Below are 27,145 nucleotides of genomic sequence, written 5' to 3'. Positions count from 1 at the left end.
ATGGGAAGAAGCTCACAGACCCAGGAGAATTCGGTGGGGAGAGGCGGAGAGGGAGCATGAGAAGACCGACCAAGGAAAAGAAGATGTGCTTTGTCAGGATGGGTGTCCCGCCTCCCTGTTCCTCCTACTCCCCAACCCAAAGTGGCACCAATGGGGGACTCAGGTAAGAACCGGCTGAGGGGTGGCAGGGAGCCCGGGCATCGACTGTGCTCAAACAAGGTGGGACTTCATTCTTCCTTCCAAGTCCCGCACGGGGAACCCTGTCGTTAGATACAGAAAACCACAGACAATACCTGAAACCCTACTTCTCCCAATCAGAATCTGAACCTGCCACCATTAAGTATCTGTGGAGCCCCTGAAATGCTCAACAATACTCCAATACTCTTCCCCCTCATTTTCTTTGCATGACATCTACGTATTCACTGCAGGGTAGGGGGGTGTGAGGAGGAATAATTTCAGAGAGATGCTTCATTTAAAAAAAAAAAAACCAAACAAACTCATTCTCAAATTAATGCCAAAGAGAAGTAAAATGCTTTTCCAATACTTCATCCCCAAAACTGCTCTCCGGTTTGTGAACATCCGTCAATAACATACATTTCTGGGGCTCCAAATGGCCCAGATTTTAACATCCAGTTTAGTTAAACCGCTAGAGTTTAAGTACCGTGCTGCATCTTATGGAAACAGCCCTAGAATGAAAAAGGGCATTTGAATTCTTCCCCCAAGGCAATGCGTTTCTTCTGGATGGTCCCACTGTCATGGGTGATTCTCGTCGCCGCGTGGCCTCACAAGGTACAGCCTTTCCCCACTGACGTCATTTTTGATAGCTTCGCCACCGGGCCTCCATTTTCCCAGGCCAGAATTAAGTTTTGCCGGGGACATTGTCGCAGGGCCTGCGTGTGACCGTCGAGCACCATGTGTGGTCATGAGAAAGGAAAGAAAAATCAATAGGGTTTCATTAAAACAGCAGGCAATCAGGGCCCAGCCCTGGCTTAATTACAGTTTCAGTAGCATTTGCTTTAATTGGAAAGAATAAAAGAAGTGAAGTGGAGTGCATGAAGAAATTAGCATATCTGTCACTGTTGTCACATTGGACCGTGGCCTTAAAACACTGCTGGCTCTTTCCTATCTCTGAAGCTGCACCGAACCCTGAAACAAAAATCGGCAATGGCAATTAGCAAATCCTCGGCCTCTACCTTTGTGAAATTCTAATTAAAGTCTTTTATAATCTTTGGGAGGCATTTCTTAAAACCTGCTAGATATGCTAGATACACTTTGCAACATGCCTGTTAATTATGCCAGCGTGGTGATGCGGCCGGGAGAATCGCAGTCCTCTGGGGCTGTACATTTAAGGCGGTCCTGAGCCGGCTTCCGCAGCCCAGAAAACTTGCAGAGAGCCTCGTTCTTGCTTAGGTGTGGGTCCCAAAGGCAGCTTCTGGAATTCTATTTGCTTACTGGACTTCCCAACAGTTGCAGACACAGTTAACGTCAGAGCTGTGAGATCCTTAGGCACCAAAGAGTTCAAACCTGCCCATGCCCCCATTTTGCAGATACAGAAACTGAGGTCCAAGATTCCCAGGCTACAATAGGGTAGAGAGAGGACTTTTCATCAGGCCTGTTTTTGTTTTTGTTTTGCAAATTCTGGTCTCCTATCTACTCTCTCATAATATGTCATTGGATGAAGTTTCCCGTTGAAAGAAAATATTTTCTTCCGTATCGTGGAACACAGATCATATTTTCCCATGTCCCAACCAGCGTGTTGTGTTTAAGACAAAGAGGCTCCTCCTTTGGAATGGTTAATGGGTTAAAATCAGTCTGTGATTCCGAGTTTGGTTAGGATGTGGCCAAGGAAAGGCTTCCAAGATCACAGCCACTGGAGAAGGCACAGAGACTGTAGAAGCATAGCTGGCCTTCCCACTGGCTTGGATTCTGGAAAGACGTGTCAAATGCCTAATAATCTCACAAATCACACAGAGATCACAGAGGTGGCTAATAAGAGCTTCCATTTTGTGACAGCCCATTTCGTGCTGAGTGGTCCCATGGAGGTTCTGTTGTCCCCACTTTAAAGATAAGACCGAGGCACAAAGAGGTAAAGCTTATTTGTTATTGGCCAAATAAGCCACAAGCCGGGCTTTAAACTCAAATTCATTTCCGAGGGGCTTCTCCACCAGCTACATGGCCCTCCCAAGGCAAAAGACCAGTTCTGGGGTTGAAGTGAGGCCTGCAGATCTACGAGCTCACGCTCTTGTGGCGAACGCCTGGCCCGCAGAGGCCGCACAGCCTTGCTGGTGAGGCCCCGGGCCCAGGAGGGGTCCTTCCGAAAACGTACCCAGACCAGGTGCTTCCTCCCACACCAGTAAGGGCGGGCCCTGCTCTTTGGTAGCAAACCCCAGAACAGCAGCTCATTGTACCGGTGAAAAGACAGTGCCGTGTGGCCGGGGCGCGGGGCCGCCTCCGAGGTCAGGGGGAAGTGGCGGGGGGACAGTAGGGAGACCTCCATGCAGAAAATTACAGGGAGGAAACAATTCTTTGTCCCTTCACAAAGTGGCCATTGGGAAGCGCGTGACTGGCTTCTCACCAGAGCGTAGCAGGGTCCTGTCCGGGGTCAGTCCTCAGAGGCACGGCAGTGTCTTCCAGAGCACTGGGCGTGAGCTGAGCCAGAAAGCACTTAAACTCCAGCTGGTGCAAGCTGCCTCTGCTCTGGCCTCCATTTCCTCATCTGTGGAATATACCTGTCCCCCTCCATGCGCTCTGTGACCTGAGGCACATGGACCCCTGTCCCCTCAGTGACCAGGCCTCAGACCAAGGGAGGCCCTAAAGAGGACAGGAACAAAGCCACCGCAAGCCACGGCTGACCAGTAGAGAATGCCCGTGGGCAGGGGGGCGCGGAGGCACTCAGAAATGGGGACCAGGCTGGCAGAGGCAAATGTCCCCTCTCCCCGAGGGACCATCCAGAGCCAAGAGTGGGCACGGGGACAGTCATCCCGGCCAAAACGGTGGCTTGCAGAGTGAATGGAGCCAACGCGCTTCACGCCCCTGCTCTACGGCAGGCATTGTGCTGACTCCCTAGGGGTCAACTTCCAAGTCCCCACCCCCACCCTGCGCTGTGTTAGGAGGCGGGCACCAGGGTCAGCCTCCCTCCACAGAGGAGGCTGTTGAAGGTGAAGGCGAGCGAGTCCCCCAGGTGCCATGGTCGGTAAGTGGCTGAGCTGAACGCAGGCGGGCGAGTGGGTCCAGACCCGACTCTCAATCCAACTCCTCGGTGTCCACACCACAGCCTCTCCCCCCAGCCGTGTGGCTCTGGCTTTCAGCCGGTTGGTGTAGGAACCGGCTGACACCTTGATGGGAAATGTGAAAGGTCAAAGGGCCTTAAGGCGGGGGCCCCACACTGTCGGAAATGCCCGCGGCGTCGCCTGCCCTTTGCCCCTGTGCTCCCCTCTATGTTGTTTCCTTTGTTTTTCCTAAGAGACCGTAGGCACGGATGCCCGGCTCTGGAAAGGCAGCAGAGCTCGGCGATTAAGCCCAGCCTTTGGATCCAGTCCACAGCCTGGATTCAAATCTCAATCCTACAGCTTCACAGGATGGCAGGCAAGTGACTTCACCCTGGTGTCCCAGGGGTTCCTCAGCGGTAAGGCGGAGACAGCAGTACTCAGTTTCCCCGGCGGTCTGCGGAATTCAGTGAGGGGGATGCGTGGGCAGGGCTCGCGATGGGGCCGCTGAGACTCAGACCCCTGTCTTTCTTAGCATGGGGTGCCCCAGGTTGCACCAACAGTGCCTGGCAGAGGGCTCCCACGGGCGACAAAAGAAACATCGCGCTCCCAACCAGGGGTGGCACGAGTGTCACAGCCCTGCCACTCCACGACCTGGGCTAGCCCCTTCCTCCCTGGGCCATCTGGACGTCAGCTTCCCATCTTTAAAACACGGAGGCGGAGCTGATCAATGCCACGGTCTCTCCCACATCGCGACTCACTCAGGGGATGGGAGAATCACAGGCCACACGAACCCACGGCGAGGAAGGGTCCCCTCCGTGTTGGGCTGCTTGTCGCCTTGTTCACACCCTGCCCCTAAAGCACTGATGGACCCACCTCGGAGGGCTGCCTGGTGGCCTTTCCAGCCAGAGGTGGAGGGTCTTTGAGAGGAGACTCATCTTGGCGCAAGCGAAATGCAGCCGCCACCATTAACTGGGACAAACACCCCCGTGCGTGGCTCGGCCGAGGCGCACATTCACAGGGCTGGTAATTAGAGGGGAAATATCCTTCAGGCAGCTTAGCTGCAGAAAACCATTTTCATTGAAAATATACATTTTGTAATTGTAAATGGAAAGATTACCTGTAATAGCGGTAACAGACCCATTTCCTAATAAGATGAACACCATAGCTGATGAGTGAAGCATCTGTATATAGCTACATACACCATTTCTGTGCTGCAGGCTGCCAATTTGTTTCAGCAGCGAAAAGCGTGATTTAGTGTTTGTAGCATTACCATCTGTTGTCGTTATTACAGAAATTATATATAAACCAGTTAGTAAACACTTTGCCGAGTTGTCTGTTGTTTTGATAATCACCCATAATAACATCTAGCATCAATATGGTCTTTAAACCCGATTTGGGAGTTAATGGAATAAGAGGAGGCAGTCTGTATATGCACCGGGGTAATGTCATTAGGAATGTTTGTGAAGAACAAATTAAATCAGTTGTAAATTGTGCTCTCAAGTCAGCCAGAAAACCAGTCTTGTTCAGGAGAAGGGATTTATATTTTAACCTCGTGCAGAAAATGCACTTACGCAGATTAAAATAAAATAGGGACTTTGCCGATGGATGGAAATAGTAATTGCCAGCGCCTTAATGGCTTCCTGTTGGCTGTGTCATGCAGTGGGCACAGCTATTTTAAAAGTTAACCGGCACTCGGGGTCATACTTTGACTGATTCAGTCATTAAACTAGGCTAGGCATGTCACTAAATGGCTGATTATTCAAATGATGAGCCTGCTCCATGGGTCCCCGGTGTCGTCTTTCGAACATGGGGATTTTCAGGGAAAGTTCTCATAAAATCAACACGAGATAGACTCAAGTACAAGTCAATGGTAGCTAGGCTGGGGCCTGGCCCAGGTGGGGCGGCAGAGGGCCGCCGCCTGCTTTCTCAGGCAGGTGGGGGCGGGCGGACAGCCACAGCGGCTCAACTTGGTTGCTTGGACGCTCCCGGGTTCCTGGGGAAGACTCTTAGTGATGGATGTGTCCAAAGGAGGGCCATATGTAGACAAAGAAATGCCGGGGGGGTCTGTGACTCCACGGGCAGACCATTATCAGTGTTCTAGCTCGCCAGCTTACACACCAGGAGGCAGTGGGAGGGGTGGGAGTGGGGCGGGATCGCAGGTCAGCCCCCAGAGCCTCTGCTCTTTCTGGATCCACAGTACTTCTTACTGAGCACGTTCAAGACCTTTCTCTTATACATCCTCATAATATCCCCGAAAAACATTTTACTAATACCCCCATCTTATAGGTAAGAAGATTGAGGCTTAGCGGGAGTCAGGCTTTCCAAGTGAGATCACATAGCTGGCAAGAGGCCCATTTGGGTCAGAACACAGGTGTCAGTGAGGCTGGAATTATTTCCATGGCACTGAGCTGTTGAGCTGGTGGGACCCAAAGTGGACATTTTCCTAGGCACTTAGAAGTCCAGAACATCCCCGTATGGGGTTGGGGGCAGTGGTGGCAGGAAAGATGGCAAGACCAGCCCTAGAGTCCAGTCTGGTGACTGGGGAGCTAGTCTGACTGGCAGCTGCAGAATATGGCTTCGTGGCCAGCTGGGGAAGGGACAGGAGGAAGTCCTCCGTCGAGTGCTAGCCCCAGCACGGAGACGGACAGGAGTTGGAGATGTTAGCCCAGGCCAGAGGAAGGGCTGAGCCATCCAAAGGACTGGCCAGATGCCAAGGCTCTGGCCACATCTGGCTAGGAGCACAGAGCGTAATGCAATGTTTTTTGAAGAGCAGACACCCTTGGGGCGCCTGGTGGCTCAGTTGGTGAAGCGTCCGACTTTGGCTCAGGTCATGAACTTGAGGTTCCCGAGTTCAAGCCCCACGTCAGGCTCTGCACTGACACCTCGGAGCCTGCTTGGCATTCTCTCCCTCCCTCTCTCTCTGGCCCTCTCTCTCACTGCCTCTCTCTCTCTCTCTCTCTCTCCCTCAAAAATAGACATTTAAAAACAGCAGACACCCTTAAGATAACCAACCATCCTTAAGATGATTTTCAGCGGTCCACATTAGAAACTCATTTTTACTCTGTAAAAAATGTTTATTAGCTAAAATACAAACAGCACATCCGTACTACAGAATAAATTTGGCTCTAAAGAAAATTTCTTAAAAAGGAACCTAAGCACAAACACCGAGACTATTTTAAAAATATTACGTAGGCAGTCGTACAGATGATATATAGACATGGCAACAGCCATAAGGAGAATGATTCAGCTTTGGCCTCTGGAGTCAGGAAGACCTGGATTCAAAGTCCCGAGTGGTCTGGGGTCAGTGTTAGCCCCTCCCAGTTTATTTCATGGTGTATAACACAGGGCCGATGGGGACAGTAACGGCCATCAGAATAGCCATCACACAAACAAAAGGGCCCAGTCCTTTCTTCCAAGGAGTGCCCCAGAGACGTCAGCTCCCCACTCAGTGTCCTGTGTTAGGGGACATTTGCTCAATAGTTGCTGAATCCGAACACACCGAGGGGCAAAGCCCACGGGGCCACCCTCCTGTTGTCAATAAGAGAAGTGCTCACCCCAAGGGGATCAGACGCGGCCCCTGGATGCTCCGGCCCAAGCCTGGGTGTTTTAGGTTTTTGTTTGTCGTAATAAATGCGATAAATAAATCACAACCAGACTCCGAGGGGAGACTCCGTCACTGTCATCTTCAAGTTCTAGACAAAGAAGCTGAGGCTACCCGCTGGCCCACAGTCGCACAGACAGCTAAGACCTTTCCAGAGCCGGGAACAGCCAAGCGGTCCGACCCCAGGTGAAGCACCACTATGGAGAGGCAAACTATGACCCGAGGGCCAGATCCCGCCGGCTGGCTATTTTGTAATGGCTGACTGGGTACGAATAGTTTTGACATATGTAAATAAATAGCTGGGGAAGAATTCAAAGGAGGATATTTTGTGACACGTAAAAATGATACGAAATTCAAATTTCCATGTCCATGAGTAAAGTTTTATTGGCACCCAGCCACGCTCCCTCACTTAGGTATGGTCTCTGTCTGCTTTGGGGCTAAAACGGCAGAGCAGAGTGGCGACGGAGGCCACACGACTCGCAAAGCTTGAAATATCTCCCACCTGGCCCTTTACAGAGAAAGTGCGCCGACACCACCCTCCAGCCCCCGCCTCCCCACTGCACTCTACCCCCTTAGCAGTTCTGTACACTAAGTGAAGAAGGGAGAAAGGAAGGGCTTTTGTCTCCACAGCATCATCGCGGGACAATGAACGATGGGGGGACTAACAGGAGTGGAGGAAGAGAGCAAGAGAGGAAAGAAGAACCATCCGTGTTGACAAACCGAGCAAGGTGGCTGTGGACATGCGGCTCCTCCAACCGCGATCACGAAGGTAAAAGGAAGAAGAAGTTCTCAGCCTCAGAAATAAATCTCACTCCCCCGCAGCTGGGCTCAGGGTGATAATGACCGGGGTGGAAATCCACACCCAAGGGACCCCAGGAAGGAGAATCGCTGAGACCAGGGCACCATAGAAATACGCTAGGTGCTTGAATATTTTTCATAAATTCGTGTAATTATTTTAATTAAAAATCTTTAAAATATTAATGGGGGAGGGGGATCCAAAGCAGAGTTAATTAGAGCAGCTCCACTCACGGCATGTACTTAAGACTCCGTCAGCTTTTCCATTAGGAACTGCTGCTTTTCAGGGGGGTTATAATTCAACCGAAGAAATTGGCCACAGGCTGAAGCTTGACGTGCAAGTTTGCAGGGTGGGAATTAATTGTTTAATTGATTTGAATATTCAAGGCCTGTACGTGGAGAGGGGAAAAAAATCCTATGTTGTCATCCCGGCGAGGGTCAGCCTGCAGACAGCTGCCTTTTTTGTAGCTCGCCGGTTATCACTGCCCCTATTAAAACCCCACCAGCCATCGTTACAGTTCAAAAATCTATACCTAGGTGCGCTTTGCACCGAAAGGCTCTAAGTACCTTACTTAGCTCTTAAATTCATACCTAAGTTTCCCCTCGAATGAGCTTCATTAATCTGGAAAGGAGAGGCTTTTGCCTGTTCAGGTGAATGTGTTTTAAAATAAGCCTTTTCATTTTTGGTAGCTTCAATATACAACCAGCGGCAATCGCAGGCTTCCCTTCCCTTGGCTGAAATCCGATCATTAAACCAACTTCACTATTAGGGGGAATATCTGGCTGGAAAATGCATTTTATCCCTGAAGAATATGCCATATTAGTGAGAAAATTACTCTAAATGGGAACAAAGCTGACAACTGCTGCTTGCAGACTAATGGCCTAGTGTATATATTGTACCCAAAAAGTATGTCATCACCCAGCTGTTGAGCAAATCACCGGTGTGAGATTCTGGTTGGCAGAAATGGGACATTAGAGATGTCGGAAAGGTTTTAGGGATTTTGCTGGGTGTCTCCCTCCTCCTTCTACTTAAAACCAACAGACTTGGTACCACCAGCCTAACCCTAAATCCAGGGGAACCCGATGCTGAGAGGCCGTCGCCGTGACCGCCAGCAGGTAGCCACGCCATCCTATTCTTCCTTCTGCTGGGATTATTCAGCAGCCATTTAACGCAGAACCGCATCCTGTGAACAGCAGAGCGTTGTTCGCCTCAGCCTATTTAGGGACTTGGAGGAAGCCTTGGAGCCCCACAGACAACCCAGGACGGGGCCCCGGCCCTTGTTTAAGACAGAAAAACTGTATCACGGCAGTGCACCGTAAATGCAATGAATGGCGAGGAGGAAGGACGGAGGACCAGGACCCTAAGAAGTCTTCAAGATCAAAATATGAACGCTGTCGTCAGAAAAAAAAAAAAAAAAAATGTTTGTTTCATTTTCAATCCTGATACTATCTTCCTCAGGAGAACAGATTCGAATTTAGGGCCATTTTGCTGTTCCTATTAAAGAGGAAAGTGGTATCACTTTTAATAAAGTCCAGGAACACTCATTAGGGGAATGCATTTTCCATCCGCCTACAGACAAAGTGGAAGTCATGTTGGTGACTCAGAACATTCACACGGAGGCGCCCGGGGCTCCGCGTCTCTTGAGGGAGGGTCTGCAAAGGGTGAGGATTTCAGTCATCTGTGGCATTCAAGAAACAAAACAAATGGACAAAGGAAAAAGAGAGACAAACCAAAAAAACCCGACTCTTAACTACAGAGAACCGATGGTTACCATAGGGAAGGTGGCGGGGGGGTGTGAAATAGATAAAGGAGATTAAGAGCACTTACCACGATGAGCACCGAGGAATGTATAGAATTGTTGGATCCCTACACTGTATACCTGAAACTAATATAACAATGTGTGCCAACTATACTGGAATTGAGATTATAAAAAAGCCACAAAGAACATTCATGGCCCAGAATTGGGATTGCTCATGCCCATGAACCACAGGATAGTTTTTTTCTTAGTGTTTATTTATTTTTTTTTTTCAACTTTTTTTTTTTTTTTTTTTTTTATTTTTGGGACAGAGAGAGACAGAGCATGAACGGGGGAGGGGCAGAGAGAGAGGGAGACACAGAATCGGAAACAGGCTCCAGGCTCCGAGCCATCGGCCCAGAGCCCGACGCGGGGCTCGAACTCATGGACCGCGAGATCGTGACCTGGCTGAAGTCGGACGCTTAACCGACTGCGCCACCCAGGCGCCCAGTGTTTATTTATTTTTGAGACAGAGACAGAGTGCAAGTGGGGGAGGGGCCGAGAGAGAGGGAGACACAGAATCCAAAGCCGGCTCCAGGCTCCGAGCTGTCCGCACAGAGCCCGACGCGGGGCTCGAACCCACGAACTGCGAGATCATGACCTGAGCCGAAGTCGGACGCTTAACCTACTGAGCACCCAGGCGCCCCCTAGGATAGTTTCTTATAGCCTGAAATACCACGCTTTAACCAAAAATGCAGACAAGTGAACTGGGACCAAAGCCTGGGCGCCGAGAATTGCCACCCTGCATAGTACAGAGGAGTATCAGCTACGACCCAAAGTACTCATTGTGGCCCCTCAAACAGGAACAACTGGAACCTCCAAGAAAGTACCATTTCTGTTCTTCCTTCTACCCATATGCAGCCCTGGGTACCAGAAACAAGCATTCTGCCTAAATCTGCCCTGAAAATATAGTTATGTATCAGACTCTTCAAGTTCAAAGCCTCACACCCTTTTCAGTCACGTAAAGGACATATCCATCCTGTTGGAAGAGCTGAACTCTCACATGTCTTAAGAAACGCTTAGATAAGAACCATATTTGTGATCACGTGGTACTCAAGCAAACAGCAAATTTGTGGTAATTACTCAACTCCTACTTACTGAGCTACAACTATGAGCAAGACACTGTTCCAGACATAGCAAAGGCTCAAAAAGCATTTATTTTTTTTTTAATTTTTTTTTCAACATTTTTAATTTATTTTTGGGACAGAGAGAGACAGAGCATGAACGGGGGAGGGGCAGAGAGAGAGGGAGACACAGAATCGGAAACAGGCTCCAGGCTCCGAGCCATCAGCCCAGAGCCCGACGCGGGGCTCGAACTCACGGACCGCGAGATCGTGACCTGGCTGAAGTCGGACGCTTAACCGACTGCGCCACCCAGGCGCCCCTCAAAAAGCATTTAGAAGAGGAAGATCCTACAGGAGAAGACAATTAGTAATGCAAAGTAATATTTCATATGATGTTCAAGCTGGAAGAAAGCATGGCAGTCATGTGACCCAATGTGCCCATTTTACAGATGAGGAATTTGACCTAAACTGAAACAGCTCGCCTGGCTTGTGGCTGAATCAGAGTCGCAACTGTTTCATCCCTCATATATTTATTATATAAAACGAATATAATTATTACTGTGGGTCATGCATTGCATTCGGTTTCCATATAGTCTTTGAAACAACCCTACAAGGTAGGGGGTATTCTTCTCCCAATTTACAGGTGAAGAAACAGGCTCAGACGGTTGTCATTTGCCCAAGAGCACAGAGCCCCGCGGATTCCAACTCAGCCCCGTCTGTTTCCAGAGCTGCATTTCTCATCCATTAGGCTCTGCAGAATAAAAGCATGAAGTGTGTTCCATGCCCCCTATCTGCTTGGGAAATGCCAGTTCATCCTTCAAGACCACTGAACCCAGGTGCCTGGGTGACTCAGTCGGTTAAGCGTCCGACTTCGACTCGGGTCATGATCTCACAGTTCGCAGGTTCGTGGCCACGGTTGGTACACACATCTACCATACAACCAGACTTTAACACTGTCGGGATGGCTCTTCCCTAGCTCATCGCTTGTTCACCTGATGCATCTGGCTCTGACCTTGAGTGGCATTTCCAAGTGCCCCTTTGTTATCCTGACTCCAGTGAGTTCCCAGGAGGTGTAGGGGAGGGAGGGGGGAGCGCTTCACAAGCAGGAAATAGGATCCTTCCACTTAATGAAACCCAACCTGTAACAAAAGCAATTTAACGCCATAACTTTGATCTGTTGAATGATTAAGAAGACAGAATTTTAGAAAAACAAATGATTCTTGATTTTTGAGAAAACTAAATGCTACTGTTCTCAGTAGCGATAAATCGTCTCCCAAAAATTCCAGCAGATTTTGAGTAAATACTGACATGCGTACTCTCATCAATGATGGGAACATCGAAAGCTCCTCAGAATATAAAATCCTAATACTGTCTCACCAGTTTGTTCAAATATTGAAATGCAATAAAGATTTGTATAAACTACCAGAAGTATAACTGATTCTTTTTTTTTTTTTTTTTTTTGATAATTCAGAGCACAGTTCCAAACTTATTCCTCCAGTTCACCACTGCTAACCCCGCAAAATCCTAGATCTGGAATTTTTGTTAAAGCTCTTGTTCACTGAATGCCTACTCATGCCAGCCTTGGTTTTCTTCATTTAATGAACACTGACATGATCACCCAAAGGCCCGAGAAGAAAGGATCCACAACAGATGCAGAGCCTGGGTTCAAGCCAAACAACCTGTCCAGGTATACACAGCCTGACGGTGGTGGTCTCAGGATCCTAATCCAGGTCTCTCTATACACCTTCAAATCCAGCTCTGTCTCCTTAGAATATGCTAGACTTTGGGGTGAACCCTTACGTATCCTGACATATCCTGGGATACTAATTTTTTTCTATGGTGGGGGGAGTGTTGTTTTGTTTTCATAAATTTTCATCAGCTTGCTTGCCTGTCTCTTTTGCTCGTCACTTCTTGTTCTCGCTTCTCCCGTCTTTCTTCGGGTACCAAAGAATTTTCTGGCTTTCGAGACGCTGGGTGAACAGACTGAGGCCACAGCCGAGACGTGAAATGTGGTAAAACCAATGGCAGCTCCATGTGCTCATGGTGAACTTCCTAAGATTTCACTTTTCTACCAAATAACTGAGACAAACCCACCCCTCCTGACCTGGCAAGCCCACCGAGGACGCACAGTGTTGGCGTGACAAGAAACAAACTGCACACACATGAGGGAAAAGGGTCCGCCACAGCAGGAATTTTTTAAAAAATGCAAATTGGAAAAACTGAAAATACAACCTTTTGCCTGTCAGATGAGCTTTTAAAATCTCACACCAGAAAGTACTACATGCTGAGGAGGATGCGATAAACTTTGATACTTTGCTTGTGGAAAATAAAACCCCTCTTTTAGAAAACAATTTAGTGATACATATAGGAGCCTTAAAAACGCTCACCCCTTGAATTAATAATGCTTTCGGGGTCTCTAACCCAACCAAATAATTTAAAATTTAAAAAATATTTACCACATTGTCTAGTGAGATAGTATTTATAGCAACATATGTACACAAAACATCAAATAACCTCAAGCCACAAGAATACAGAATGGTTAAGTAATGTGTGATATATAAACATTAAAACCAGAATAGGGTTAAATACTAGGCAACTATGAAAATAGTTACTGGGGGCACCTGGGTGGCTCAGTCAGTTGAGCCAATGGCTCTTGATTTGAGCTCAAGTCATGAACTCACAGTTACTTGAGTCCGAGCCTGTATCGGGCACCATCAGCTCAGAGCCTGCTTGAGATTCTCCCTCTCTCTCTGCCTCTCCCCTGCTCACACTCTGTCTCTCTCGAAAGAAAGAAATAAACTTTAAAAAGAAAAGTTATTGTAAAATTGTGTGATGCAATTTAAAATTTTTTTTTTATATGCTTATTTATTTTTGACAGTGAGAGAGAGAGCACAAGCAGGGGAGGAACAGAGAGAGAGGGAGACACAGATTCAGAAGCAGGCTCCAGGCTCCGAGCTGTCAGCACAGAGCCGACGCGGGGCTCGAACTCATGAAGCGTGAGCTCATGACCCGAGCCAAAGCCGGACGCTCAACCCACTGAGCCACCCAGGTACCCCTATGTGATTCAATTTTTAAATTACAGGTATTTATTATAAATACACACCTATAAGAGAAAAAAGTAAAAAGAAATACATTAAAATCCTAATAGTGACATTCCGTAAGAAATTGTATTTTTACTTCTTATGTTGCTATTTCCTTCTTTTACTTTTTTATATTTTTTATAATAAAGAAATAAGTCTTTAATACTATGTTTACAAAGCACTTATGACAACATAGCCATAGGTGGTACGTTATTATGTGGTGGGAAAGAAAACAGAAGGATAAAAAGAATATGAATTCGATTTTTGCGTTCAAAAAAAGAAAAGCATCAAAATATTACAGTGGAGGGTATAATGAGTAATTCTACTTTGTCTGTTTTTCCATATTTTCAAATTTTTACACAAGTTTTCAAAATTATTTTTAAAATCTTTACTGTTTGGAAAAGTGGCTTTATTGATCACTGTCGGCCATAAAACGGAAACTCAAACTGCCAGATGCCCATCCCTGAGGAGGGCTCTGATGTGGTGCCTTCTCCCTTTGTTTAAAAACAAGACAAATCAGGGGCGCCTGAGTGGCTCAGTCCATTAAGCGCCTGGCTCTTGATTTCGGCTCAGGTCCTGGTCTCGCAGTTGGTGAGTTCGAGCCCCACATCAGGCTCCACACTGACAGTACAGAGGCTGCTTGGGATTGTGTGTCTCCCTCTCTCTCTGCCCCTCCCCTACTCTCTCTCTCTCTCTCTCTCTCACTCTCTCAAAATAAACATTAAAAAAATCTAAGAGAAACCAACCAAATGGTGTTTAGGAACATTATCGAAGTGTTAGAGATATGCCGTCACAAACTGAGCCTTTGTCCTGGACTTAATCAGAAAATTAGAGAGCTGAATGGAAAGGGAGTAGCTTTTAACCACGTGCCCTGTGTCTGGGACCCTCTCAACTCCACTCTATGCTGACACCCCTGCAGGAGACCCTGGCAGGGCCACCAGGCTGGGGTCACTGCGGTGTGTGCCCATCGGCCGCCACGCTGACTGGCCCTGTGCCTGAGAGCTGAGCCAACAGGGCATCAAATCCCCTTTCTTCTCTTCAGGAGACACAGGATTTCCATCCCAAAGGAGATCTTCCCAAAGGAAGATGCCATGAAGCTGCGGTCCGGTGACCAAGGTCTCCTGCCTGGGACAGTGTGGGCATTTCAGTGCTGGGCACACTCTTCGTGGATGGGGATTCACACAGGGAGGGAAAAAGGGTGGTAACCTTAGCAGGAAAAGACAAATGAACATACAGGGGGACAAAATAAACAACATAAAGCAAAAACATTAAGGAAAGAAAAAAATTCCCTATTTCTCAGGGCGCCTGGGTGGCTCAGTCGGTTAAGCGTCCTACTTCGGCTCTGGTCATGATCTCACGGTTTGTGAGTTCGAGCCCCGCATCGGGCTCTGTGCTGACAGTTCAGAGCCTGGAACCTGCTTCGGATTCTGTGTCTCCCTCTCTTTCTGCCCCTTCCCCACTCGTGCTCAGTCTCTCTCTCTCAAAACTAAATTTAAAAAATTTAAATTAAAAAAAATTACCCATTTCTCACTTTAGCAGGAGAATGAATCATGTCTCCACTCGGCCCCACATCCATCCTTCTCCCCACCTGGGTCCCTCAGCCAGCAAACTGAGTCGTTGAACTCCCGACCTGAAGGCAACCTTATTGACTGGAGTTTATGCTGAGGAGCCATATCCAGAGGTCATTATGACATCACTGTGTCTAACGCTGCCCAGCTTTATCTTGCTTAAAAAATTTCTTCTGATTGCCGCAGATCAAAGTCCATCTCTGAATCAAGGCTGTGGCATATCTTGAGTGGCGGAGAGTGTGAACACTGAGGCTCCACTCGACACCCCCTATCTCTCACACACACACACACACACACACACACACACACACAGTCTGATGACTGGGAGTTATCTGGGCTCTCTAAACTTCAAAATTGTCATTTACAAAGGGGGTCCCTCCCTCCAGGGACTAGCTTGAGAACTGGAGGCTATCAGGCCACATAGAGCACGCAGCATGAGGGCGCCTGGCACGTGGGCAGCCCTCGACAACCACTGGCTGGGATCAAGGAATCCCAGTTCCGGATAGCTGCATTAGGGCATCCAAGAGAAGGTGGTCAGTAGCCCACAGGCTCAGCGTCACACTCTTGAAGGCCTGATTTCTCAGCACCTTAGGTAAGAGGCCAGGACAAACCAGCAGCCAAATAACTTAGCTTCCAAACCAGAAACAGTAGGAAGAGTGCAACAGCACTGTTAACGCAAGGCAGAGACAACCAGAGTAAAACGGGACCATCCCAGACAGACAGACAGACAGTGCGTTCACCCTGACAACAGCAGTTCCTGCGTGCCGGAGAATGTTCTGGAAATGCTGCACTTAAAATGGCTTTTAAGTTTCGCACTGAGGGATTGAGAGTTAACCACTTACCCTCCCTCTCAGAGCAAGAGCCCAGGTGACATGGGATACAGAAGACACAGGGGTGTCTTCATGTGTTCATTGAGGTATAATTTACATATAATGAAATCACCTACGTTAAGGGTACTGTTACAAGAGTTTTGAAACGTGTGCACATCCAAATAACCAGCATGAAGACCCAAATGTGGGACATTTTCACCACTCCAAAAAGTTTCCTCATGTCACTTCGTGGTCGGTCCCCACACCCAGTCCCAGCCCTAGGCAACAACCGCTGTGCTGTCTGTCACTATATTGTGAATAGGCTGTCTGCCTATTACAGAAGTTTATATAAATGGAATCATACATCACGTTCTCTTTTGTGTCTGGTTGGTTTTGCTCAGAATCATCCGTGTTGCTTGGATCCATAGGTCATTTCTTTTTACGGCTGGAAGTATTCCTTTGTGTGGCTACAGCACAATTGGTGTGTCTATTCATCTTTGATGGATATTTGAGGCTATTATGAATAAAGCTTCCATTAATATTCTTGTACGTGTCTTCTTGCATACAGAAATGTTTCGTTTCTTGTGCGTAAGTACCTAAGAGTGGAATTGGGGACCATATGACAACATACGTTTAATTTGTGAAAGAACTTTCAACATGGTTTATAAGGGGACTCTTCCATTGTTTACTCCCACCAGGAATGTGTGAGAGTTCCAGCTGCTTCCACATGCTTACCACTACCGTCATTGTCAGTCTTCTTAATTTTAGCCACTCTAGTGAATGAGTAGGGTGTCTCATGATTTCAATTTGCATTTTCCTGGTGGCTATTGATGTTGAGCTTCTTATGTACTTATTGGCCATTCATGAATCTTCCTTTGTCAAATATCTTTTCAAATATTTAAAAAATTAAGTTGTTTGTCTTCTCATTGAGCTAGAAGAGTTCTTTGTATATTTTAAGTACAAGGTCTTTTTCAAATATATATATTGCAAATATTTTCTGTCTGGGACTTGTCTATTCATTTTCTTAATGGTGTCTTTCAAAGAACACAAGTTTTAAATGTTAATGAGGTTCAATGTATCATTTCTTTTGTTTATAGTTTGTGGGGTTTTTTTGTGGTCTACAAAGCTTTGCCTACTTCCAAATCACAAAGATCTTCTCACATTTTTTTTCCTAGAAGTTTTAGAGTTTTAGCCCTTACATTTAGGTCCATAATTCTTCTTGAGTTAATATTTGTTCTGGTCGGGGCGCCTGGGTGGCGCAGTCGGTTAAGCGTCCGACTTCAGCCAGGTCATGATCTCACGGTCCGTGAGTTCGAGCCCCGCGTCAGGCTCTGGGCTGATGGCTCAGAGCCTGGAGCCTGTTTCCGATTCTGTGTCTCCCTCTCTCTCTGCCCCTCCCCCGTTCATGCTCTGTCTCTCTCTGTCCCAAAAATAAAAAATAAATAAATAAAACTTCTAAAAAAAGAAAAAAAAAATATTTGTTCTGGTATGAGTCAGGATCAAAGTTCATTTTTTTTTCCCCACAAGGATATCAAGTTTTCCAACACCACTTGTTGAAAAAGCCTTTCTTTACCCCACTGAATTATTTTGGCATCCTTGTCAAATATGAGTTGTCCATAGATATGTGGGTATATTTCTGGACTCTTTATTCTGTTCCACTGAACTATATTTCTACACTTAGAAAAATAGCATAGTTACTTGTTAACTATAGGCTTATAGTAAGTTTTAAAATGAAATAACATAAGTTCTCCAAGTTTGGGGTTTTTCCCTGATTATTTTTAGCTTGTCAATTTCAACAACAACAACAAAAAAGCCTAAGATATTTGACCATGATTCCACTGAATCAACAGATTTATTTATTTGGGGAAAATTGACACTGTAATTCAATATTGAGTTTTCCTATCCATGAGTATGGTATACCTCTTCATTTATTTAGTTTTTTTTTTTTAATTTTTTTTAATGTTTCATTTTGAGAAAGAGCATGCGAGTGAGGGAGAGACAGAGAGAGAGGGAGACAAGAGAATCTGAAGCAGGCTCCGGGCTCTGTGCTGACAGTACAGAGCCCGACGCGGGGCTCGAACCCACGAACCACAAGATAAGATCATGACCTGGGCAGAAGTCAGATGCTTAACCAACTGAGCCACCCAGGCGCCCCCATTTATTTAGTTTCTTTAATTTCTCAGTAATGTTCTGAGGTTGTCAGTAAATAGGTCTTATATGTATTTCATATTTGTCCGTAAGTATTTAGTGTTTTTATGCCATGAAAAGAGTATTTTTATTTAATTTTTCAAATGTTCATTGCTAGTGTATAAAAATTCTATTGATTTTTTTTAACAGTGACCTGTGTCTACACTTTACTATTAGTTTTAGTAGATTTTTTATCCATTTGTTAGGATTTTCTGCATAATAATCACATTGATGAAGATGGTTTTACTTCTTCCCTTACACTCTGATGCTTTTTATTTCTTTTTCTTGTCTTCTTGTATTAAGATCTCCAATTACAATGTTGAATAGGAGTGGTGAGAGCAAACATCCCTGTTTTTCCTAATCTTACCAGAAAAGTATCCAGTCTTTTACCATTATGTATGATATTCAGTGTAGGTTTGTCATAAATACCTTTTAACAAATTGAAGACATTTTCTTCTGTTCCTAGTTAGCTTTGAGGGGGTTTTTTTAATCATACATGGGTGTTGACTTCTTTTTGAATATTTTTTCAACATATAGAGAAATAATCATATGGTTTTTCTACTTTATTCTGCCAAAATGGTGATTTGCATTGATTGATTTTTATTTTTTATTTTTGTCTCCAAGTTCTTATTTAAATTCCAGTTAGTTAACATACAGCATAATATTGGTCTCAGGTGTAAAATTTAGTGATTCATCACTTCCATACAAGAGCAGTACTCATCACAAGTGCTCTTCTTAATACCCTATCACCTATTTAATCCATCCCCCCCACCCACCTCTCTTCCAGTAACTATCAGTTTGTTCTCTACAGTTAAGAGTCTGTTTCTTGGTTTGTCTCTCTTCCCCCTGCCATTCCATGTTTGTTTTGTTTCTTAAATTCTGCACATGAGTGAAATCATACGGTATGTGTCTTTCTCTGACTGACTTATTTCTCTTAGTATAATACTCTCTAGCTCCATCCATGTCATTGCCAATGGCAAGATTTCATTTGGAGAGACCCACCCCTAGAAGACCAGCTCAAGCCCTTGGCCACACCATGTACACTGGTTGATTTTTAATTTTAAACTAGCCTTATATTCCTGGTATAAACCCCATTTGATCATGGTGTATTATCCTTTTTTTGTATTGCTGAATTCATTTTGCTGATATTTTGTAAGTATTTTTGCATCTATATTTATGAAATTTATTGAAGTATAGTTTTGGTTTGTTTCTTTGTACTGTCTTTTTCTGGTTTTGAATTAGGGTAACACCAACCTGATGAGGGATCAATTTGGATAGTTGAGAGTGGTAAGGGCAGAAATAAGTTCAGGAAAAGAAGATGAGATGAGCATATTTGTAAAATGAGACAACCAACTGAATGGCCACATATGAATAAAAATTTTACTGGTTTGGGGCACCTGGATGGCTCAGTCAGTTAAATGCCTGACTGGCTCAGGTGATGACCTCACAATTTGTGAATTCAAGCCCCCCATCAGGCTCTGTGCTAGTCTGCTTTGGATTCTGTGTCTCCCTCTCTCTCTGAGCCTCTCCTGCTCATGTACTGTCCCTTAGAATAAACATTAGAAAAAAAAAAAAAAAACTCTACTGGTTTTAGTTTCAAGTTTGAGTTCAAAAATCAGATTGTTTTTACTTAAAAACAAATAAACCAAACTACATCCAGAAAAAGAGAGGCAATAATTCCCCCCTCCTCTAAGACAGTGGAGTCTCTCCAAGGTCCAGAGTTCTGTACAACACATTTTAAGACAAATCGAATTGAATGCCAACATACCACAATCAGGATGATAAGCTGTCTTGAAATTATGGAAGGATTCAAAATGTTTCCCATGGTGAAGGGCAAGAGAGTGGGGAAGAAGGACACACTGGCTGTCTTCAGGAAAAGGACAGACTGGCTGTCTTCAGGTTTGTGAAGGGCTGTCACAAGGGAAAGGAATTAAACTTGTTTCCTATGGCCCTAGAGGGTAGACCAAGGGACAATGGGTGGGTATTGGGTTTCAGTTCACCATAATGATTTGTAACAACTACAGCAACCTCAAAATTCAGTTTTAGACATAGTAAGTTTCCCTCCACTACCTGTGATCAGGGAGAGGTTGTACAGTCACCGAGAAAAGGGTGGGCAAAGATACAGTACAGGGCATTTGAATCTGCTTTTGCTAAATCCTTCACATGGTGCCCCTGCCCTGCTCCGCTCTGCCTGCCGATTGCCCCTCGAACAAAACCTTTTCTGTGTAGCTTCTACACTGTTTTCCAAAGAAAGAAACGGCCAAAATCCTTATGGCTGTGGTTGCCAACACCAAGACCACTGCTTGATAAATCTGGGGTAAATTTTTTAAAAAGGAAAAATTTAATACTTTCTTAATAAAACCAAATTTCCTCAATTAAAGGATTCTCCTTTATTCCAAGAATATACCCTTACTACTTTTTTGTATTAAAATGTGTTTTTTTTCTTTTATGGAAAGGTGGCGATAGTGGATGATCTTGTTTTTTATGTCTTCACCCAGCAAAATTAAAAATTGGCAACTCTATCTCAAAACTTCTGTCTCCTTCTTTTTACAGTGATTGCTTTGTGAATTGCAAAAGTCTATAGCAGCCCACCCAGCCCAGTCACCATAACGACCTTGTCCTTGGATCAACCATATTTATCCAGGCTAGATTTTCTTAAAGTGTGCTCTGTGGGGCGACAGAGGAGTTAGGGCAGTTTATGTCTAGGTTTTAGCATGTCTGTGAAATACTTAAAACTGGAAATAGTTTACATAGTTTTTATCAGGACCTCACAGATGACCACTCTCTGATTTAGTCCAAGGATACTAAAATTAGCTTTTGAAAATGGATGGTTGAGTGACTGGGCCATAAGGACCTCTACCCTAGCCCTACAATTTCATGCCTCTGTTTTCAAGACCCCATGCACGGAAGGTTCTCTGGGCACGGATAATCATCTAAGCTCACTTACAGGGCCCTTCACAGCCAGAAAACATTCATGAAGTCACCAAGAAGCCAAAGGTATAGAAAAAATTCATGCCAGATCCCCCTAACATCACCATTTTACTTTCTACTATCCCTGAACACTCTAAACTCCAATGAACTCTCTTAAGTTTATAAAGCAAATGAGCTCATTTCAAAATAGAAGTTCTTGAAGGCTTCACTTATTAGGTCACAATTATTCTTACTCTACAAAAATATTAAAAGATGATGTCATCAGCATGCAAATATTTGAGTTGCCAACTCATGGTCTGCCTAAATTTTTCTTCTATGGAATACACTCAGACCCAGTTTGAAAATAGGCTTTCAGTCCCTGCAGTATAGATAAATACAGCCAGTCGTGGGGAAGAAGCTTTCACGATGAGAATGCGCTAGATATCCTGGCCGGTTGTACTCTGAGACTACAGAGCAGTCCAGAAGCTATACAATGTGGCTTTTGTTCAAGTGGCAATTAGCAGAAATTATAGAACAGGGCAGTGTCATTGTGCAAAGGATTCAGCCAAAGTAGACACAGACCAGTTTTCATTAGACTAGCCAAAAGCTGGAGAACCCTCTTTTAAAAAATTAAACAAGCTCTCAGCCTATTTGCTCCAGTTATAACGATGCTGAGAAGTGTGCTTCCTCTCGCTTACAGATAGTACCTGGAGGACACTCTGGGGGGGAGCTCTCTAAGTGTTGGGTCTTTGATTGACAAATGTATTCAAGGGGAAATTGCTGGTGTGATTTTATTCATTATTAGGGAAATGAAGGAGCTGAATTGTGCTGTCTTGTAGCTCCTGTGCCAGTTATAATGGTATCTCTGGTTATTTTTTTTTTTTAATCAGACATTAGAATATGAGGATCCATTTTGGTCCCTATGTGGTAGGAAGGAGAGAGTCTGCAGGAGGAGATCAGAGTAATTAAAGGATAAGGAAGGGGTTTTGTGCATGGCAAGCCACAGGATCTCTGACTTGACAGGTAGCTCAAGGCTCATCCGGTCTACCAGTTGGCCTTACTTCAGCCTTTCTCATGGTCATTAAGAAAGAAGTCAGTTCCTTCTTCCGAGAAGCATCCCTTCGTGCCCTTGCAGAGAATGACTATGCCCAACCGCCCCCAGTCTGTTTTGACATGTTTCTGGACTCCCAGACCCTTCACTGTCCCCTTCATTTTCTCCTGGATGCTCCTTTCTCTCATCCCAAGATAAGGAAACTTAACCTTGAAAAAGGAAAATCCAGAAGCCTCTGATAACCACTGTCAAGGTTTTCAAGATTCAACACTAGGAGAATGTTCTGGACTCTTCCAAATTCACAAAGGAGATTCAGCAAGACATTGTGGTAAGCAATTCTCGCTGTGTCTTATAATAAGCTCTCAGTTCCATAGGACTTCAGGAGAGGTAGCTTCTTCCTAGTTGTCTCACGTGCTAGGTAGTGTTTGTGAGGCATTGCCAAAAGCCCACAAACCCAGGGGTTGAGAGCCCGGGCATAAGAGCCAGCTGTGCCCACACTTTCCTGAGTGACTTTAGGGATGGCATCCTGTGCCCCCGAGCCAGTCCCATTTCTGCGGTCCCGGAGGAGCTAGACTCCTGGGGTTCCCAATGGATCAGGACAACAGCAGAATTATTGTTAACAGGGCTCAAGAACCCCTACACTATGGAGTCGTATCAAGAGATGAAACGAAAGAATAGCTATGTGCTCAGGAAAAACTTGGTGTTCAAAGGGCATTCTTGGACTGGAAGTGGACCCACAGGACAAGATGTCTCTCAAGGTCCTGAAGCTCCTTGCAGCTTAAATACTCCATACAAAGGGAAGTCCTAATGTGAGGAAATGATTTCTCCAGGTCTACTCTGCCTCTAGATGAGAATCTGGCGAACTCACTACATGGTTGAAACCTTCCCACTTTGGCACGATGGCTTCTTTTTTAAAAGTCAAATTTAAAAAATACATAAATAAAATTTAAAAATTAAAAGTCAAATGTAAAATCTTAACCCATAAAGGTATGTTATCATGGTGATTCTTACAAAGTCTGCCCAGGGGAAGTCCTACATATCTTATCAGATCAAGTTCCTTTTGTCTCAACTTTTAAATTTTTAAAAATTTTTAAAAATTTTTTTAAAATTTTTAATTTATTTTTTTGCAAGCTATTTATTTATTTTTTTAATATGAAATTCATTGTCAAATTGCTTTCCATACAACACCCAGGACTCATCCCAACAGGTGCCCTCCTCAATGCCCATCACCTACTTTCCCCTCCCTCCCACCCCCCATCAATCCTCAGTGTATTCTTAGTTTTTAAGAGTCTCTTATGGTTTGCCTCCCTCCCTCTCTAACTTTTTTGTTTTTTCCCCTTCCCCTCCCCCATGGTCTTCTGTTAAGTTTCTCAGGATCTACATAAGAGAGAAAACATATGGTATCTGTCTTTCTCTGCCTGACTTATTTCACTTAGCATAATAAGTTCCATCCACATTGCTACAAAGGGCCAGATTTCATTCTTTCTCATTGCCACGTAATATTCCATTGTATATATAAACCACAACTTCTTTATCCATTCATCAGTTGATGGACATTTAGGCTCTTTCCATAATTTGGCTATTGTTGAAGGTGCTGCTATAAACATTGAGGTACAAGCGCCCCTATGCATCAGCACTCCTGTATCCCTTGGGTCAATTCCTAGCAGTGCTATTGCTGGGTCATAGGGTAGATCTATTTTTATTTTTTATTTTTTTTAAATATGAAATTTATTGTCAAATTGCTTTCCATACAACACCCAGTGCTCATCCCAACAGGTGCCCTCCTCAATACCCATCACCCACCCTCTCCTCCCTCCCACCCCCCATCAACCCTCAGTTTGTTCTCAGTTTTTAAGAGTCTCTTATGGTTTGGCCCCCTCTCTCTATAACCTCTTTTTTTTTTTCCTTCCCCTCCCCCATGGTCTTCTATTAAGTTTCTCAGGATCCACATAAGAATGAAAACATATGGTATCTGTCTTTCTCTGTATGACTTATTTCACTTAGCATAACACTCTGCAGTTCCATCCACGTTGCCGCAAAAGAACCTCCACACTGTTTTCCAGAGTGGCTATACCAGTTTGCATTCCCACCAACAGAGCAAGAGGGTTCCCGTTTCTCCACATTTTCTCCAGCATCTATAGTCTCCTGATTTGTTCATTTTAGACACTCTGACCGGCAGAAGGTCTTATCTCAGCGTGGTTTTGATTTCTATTTCCCTGATGAGGAGTGACATTGAGCATCTTTTCATGTGTCTGTTGGCCATCTGGATGTCTTCTTTAGAGAAGTGTCTATTCATGTCTTCTAACCATTTCTTCACTGGATTGTTTGTTTCTCGGGTGTGGAGTTTGGTGAGCTTTTTATAGATTTTGGATACTAACCCTTTATCTGATATGTCGTTTGCAAATATCTTCTCCCATTCCGTCGGTTGCCTTTAAGTTTTGTTGATTGTTTCCTTCACTGTGCAGAAGCTTTTTATTTTGATGAGGTCCCAATAGTTCATTTTTGCTTTTGTTTCCCTGGTCTTTGGAGACATGTTGAGTAAGAAGTTGCTGCGGCCAAGATCAAAGAGGTTTTTGCCTGCTTTCTCCTGGAGGATTTTGATGGCTTCCTGTCTTATATTGAGGTCTTTCATCCATTTTGAGTTTATTTTTGCGTCTGGTGTAAGAAAGTGGTCCAGGTTCATTCTTCTGCATGTCGCTGTCCAGTTTTCCCAGCACCACTTGCCGAAGAGGCTGTCTTTATTTCCATTGGATATTCTTTCCTGCTTTGTCAAAGATTAGTTGGCCGTACGTTTGTGGGTCCATTTCTGGGTTCTCTATTCCATTCCATTGATCTGAGTGTCTGTTTTTGTGCCATGTCTCAACTTGTTTAGATGGTTTATTACAATGGCAAAGTCTTAAAACCAAACCAAATTAACTACTTACATAGGTGTGTGACCTCAAGCAAGTTACTTGAGCCTCTGAGCCTTAATTTTCCCCACCTGTAAGATGAGTGTAAGAGTCTGGGCCTCACAGAAGTGTGGTAAAAATTAAATGAGATGCCCCTCGTGAAGTGTTTAACAGGCCTTCCTCCCATATCAGGCATGATTGCTTTGGAATAAATTCGATCATTTTTACTAAACCAAATTTTACACTTTGGGTCTTCAGATTACATGGCAATGGAGTCTTCTGGAGGAGGTTCGAACCTGATAGAGGAATCCAACCTCATTCTCATAGTTCAAAGTGAGGAATTACACTCTCACAACAGCACAACTATGCCCCCGGGAAAAATTTCCAACTCAGAACTCTCCTGTCAAACTTTCAAGCACCACTTTTTATCCTCTAGTGAGACACATTTCTCCTCATCTCATCTCAGCTGGGAGCTCATTCTGGGTGAGGTCCTACCTCCTTCATCATCCGTTCCCTGGAGCCTGGCCCCTAGCAGCTGTAGAAGTAAATCAGTCTTGCCTTCCCTGGTCACCCAAGGTCAACTCCCCTTAAGGAGAAAAAGGGAAACAGGGATTATGTGACATGGGTTGGAGATTGTACCCACTTTAGGCCAGGCTCTTCCCTTCGTCAGCCCCTGAATATCTTCATGTACCTGAGAGCATATCTAGTAAGAACATCCCAGGCAAGGGAATCAACTTGTGCAAAGGCCCTGCCTCGAAGAGGAAGGTGATGCCTTCCATCACTAGAGAGTCTAAGGGTCCAACGTGCGATCCGAACTCAAGGTTCTGGTCTCACGCTCTCTCTTCTTGGGTTTTACTGCCTCCTCAGAATGGAAAAGTTGGCTTGTTTTGCACCACCCAAGTCCTCAGGAATGAGGCAACCCATCCCTGACGTGATGCACTGTTTCAAAACATTAAGCATGCATGCAAATAAATGCAAATGCATTACACATTACAAAGAGCCAAGATACGCACAGCAGGGAAGACTTCCTAGCATGGCGTATCTCTGTTGTGATTCACAAGGATGGGTATATTTAATTACAGCTTTCTACCTTAAATCAGAGAGTCCACTGCCTGGAAGTGTTTGCCGGGACTACTTCAAGAAATTCAATCTATGTGTGAAACACAAATAGGCTTTCACCTCCTGGAGCCGGTAATCAAGGCTAATGCTCTTGACTTCACAGCTCTTCATTTCTATGGCCCTGGGAATAAAAGTGTCAACATTCGAAATACCATTTGAATTTTTTCCCTTTTCGGGTCCAGGCGAAAGATACATTTGGGAGGAGGTTTCCGAGCCAGAGTCTTGGGTTCTAACACCAGCTGTGCTGCCGGCAGGCAGGAGACCTAGAAAGCCATTTAACCTCTCTCTCTCTCTCTCTCTCTCTCTCTCTGAGCTTCTTCGTCTCTAAAGTAAGGATAATAGACATTTTATTTCTCTTCTCCAGCCTTGGAAGATGAAGCCTTCTTCCTCCTGCCTGGTCCCCCAGTCCAACTCCCCTCTGCACAAGAAGAGAGAAAGAAATAAGGGTAATGCTGCGTGGACCACTGTGCGGTGGTGGCCATAGTGGGAACCAAAGACAAAGCGCGCAGAGTCGGTCTAGAACGGCGCCCGGAGACAAAGGAAGCATTGGGCACCAGAAAGTCTTTGCTGTCACCAGCTCTGTGGCTGTTAATCATGCGTGTGGCCCCTGGCCTCAGCCTTGCTTTGCCTCCGCAGGTTTGTACACCAGGATGCATTTGCATAGCTGCCCGCGAGCTGCAGCATCAGTCCCAGGCATTCTCCAGCTGGAGAAAATTCTTGCCTTCGGTGCAGAGTCGTGGTAATGATTCAGACACTACTCTACCCTAAACAGATTGCAAATGGTCCCTCAATGGAAAAGAGGATACACCATAAAATGTAATGTTTCCTTAAGGGTTTGGGGATTTTCTTTCTTATAGTCAATCATGTTTTTAAGCATTTAGGAAACAAATATAACGCATCTTTTTTTTTTTTTTTTAATCATGACCAAGTAAGTTCCCCTCCAGATGGAAAAATTCTAGGTTTTTAAATTAAGACCATCATATCTGCCTATTTCTCAATGTTTCATTGGGTTTTCGGGCTGCAAAGGGCCTTGTGAACCACCCCCACGCAATATCTTGACTCAGATCC

At 45.1% G+C, this 27,145-nt stretch overlaps 1 long non-coding RNA gene across 2 annotated transcripts; it reads right to left on the bottom strand.

Annotated features, from left to right (window-relative positions):
- Nucleotides 1-517: 517 nt before the first annotated feature.
- Nucleotides 518-15,247, bottom strand: LOC131493511 (uncharacterized). Of its 2 annotated transcripts, none has more exons than XR_009252719.1 (3): nt 15,066-15,247; nt 7,840-7,994; nt 518-890 (listed from the first exon to the last, which is right to left on the bottom strand). It is a non-coding gene; the product is annotated as an uncharacterized LOC131493511 (long non-coding RNA). The 2 variants fall into 2 exon arrangements; XR_009252718.1 differs by having other exon boundaries at nt 519-890; nt 15,077-15,244.
- Between the last annotated feature and the right edge of the window lie 11,898 nt (nt 15,248-27,145).

The sequence above is a fragment of the Neofelis nebulosa genome, chromosome 13, assembly GCF_028018385.1.
Source record: "Neofelis nebulosa isolate mNeoNeb1 chromosome 13, mNeoNeb1.pri, whole genome shotgun sequence".
In the NCBI taxonomy this organism is placed as follows: domain Eukaryota; kingdom Metazoa; phylum Chordata; class Mammalia; order Carnivora; family Felidae; genus Neofelis; species Neofelis nebulosa.
The sequence above is the reverse complement of the archived record's forward strand: the minus strand, read 5'-3'. Positions and strand labels throughout refer to the sequence as shown.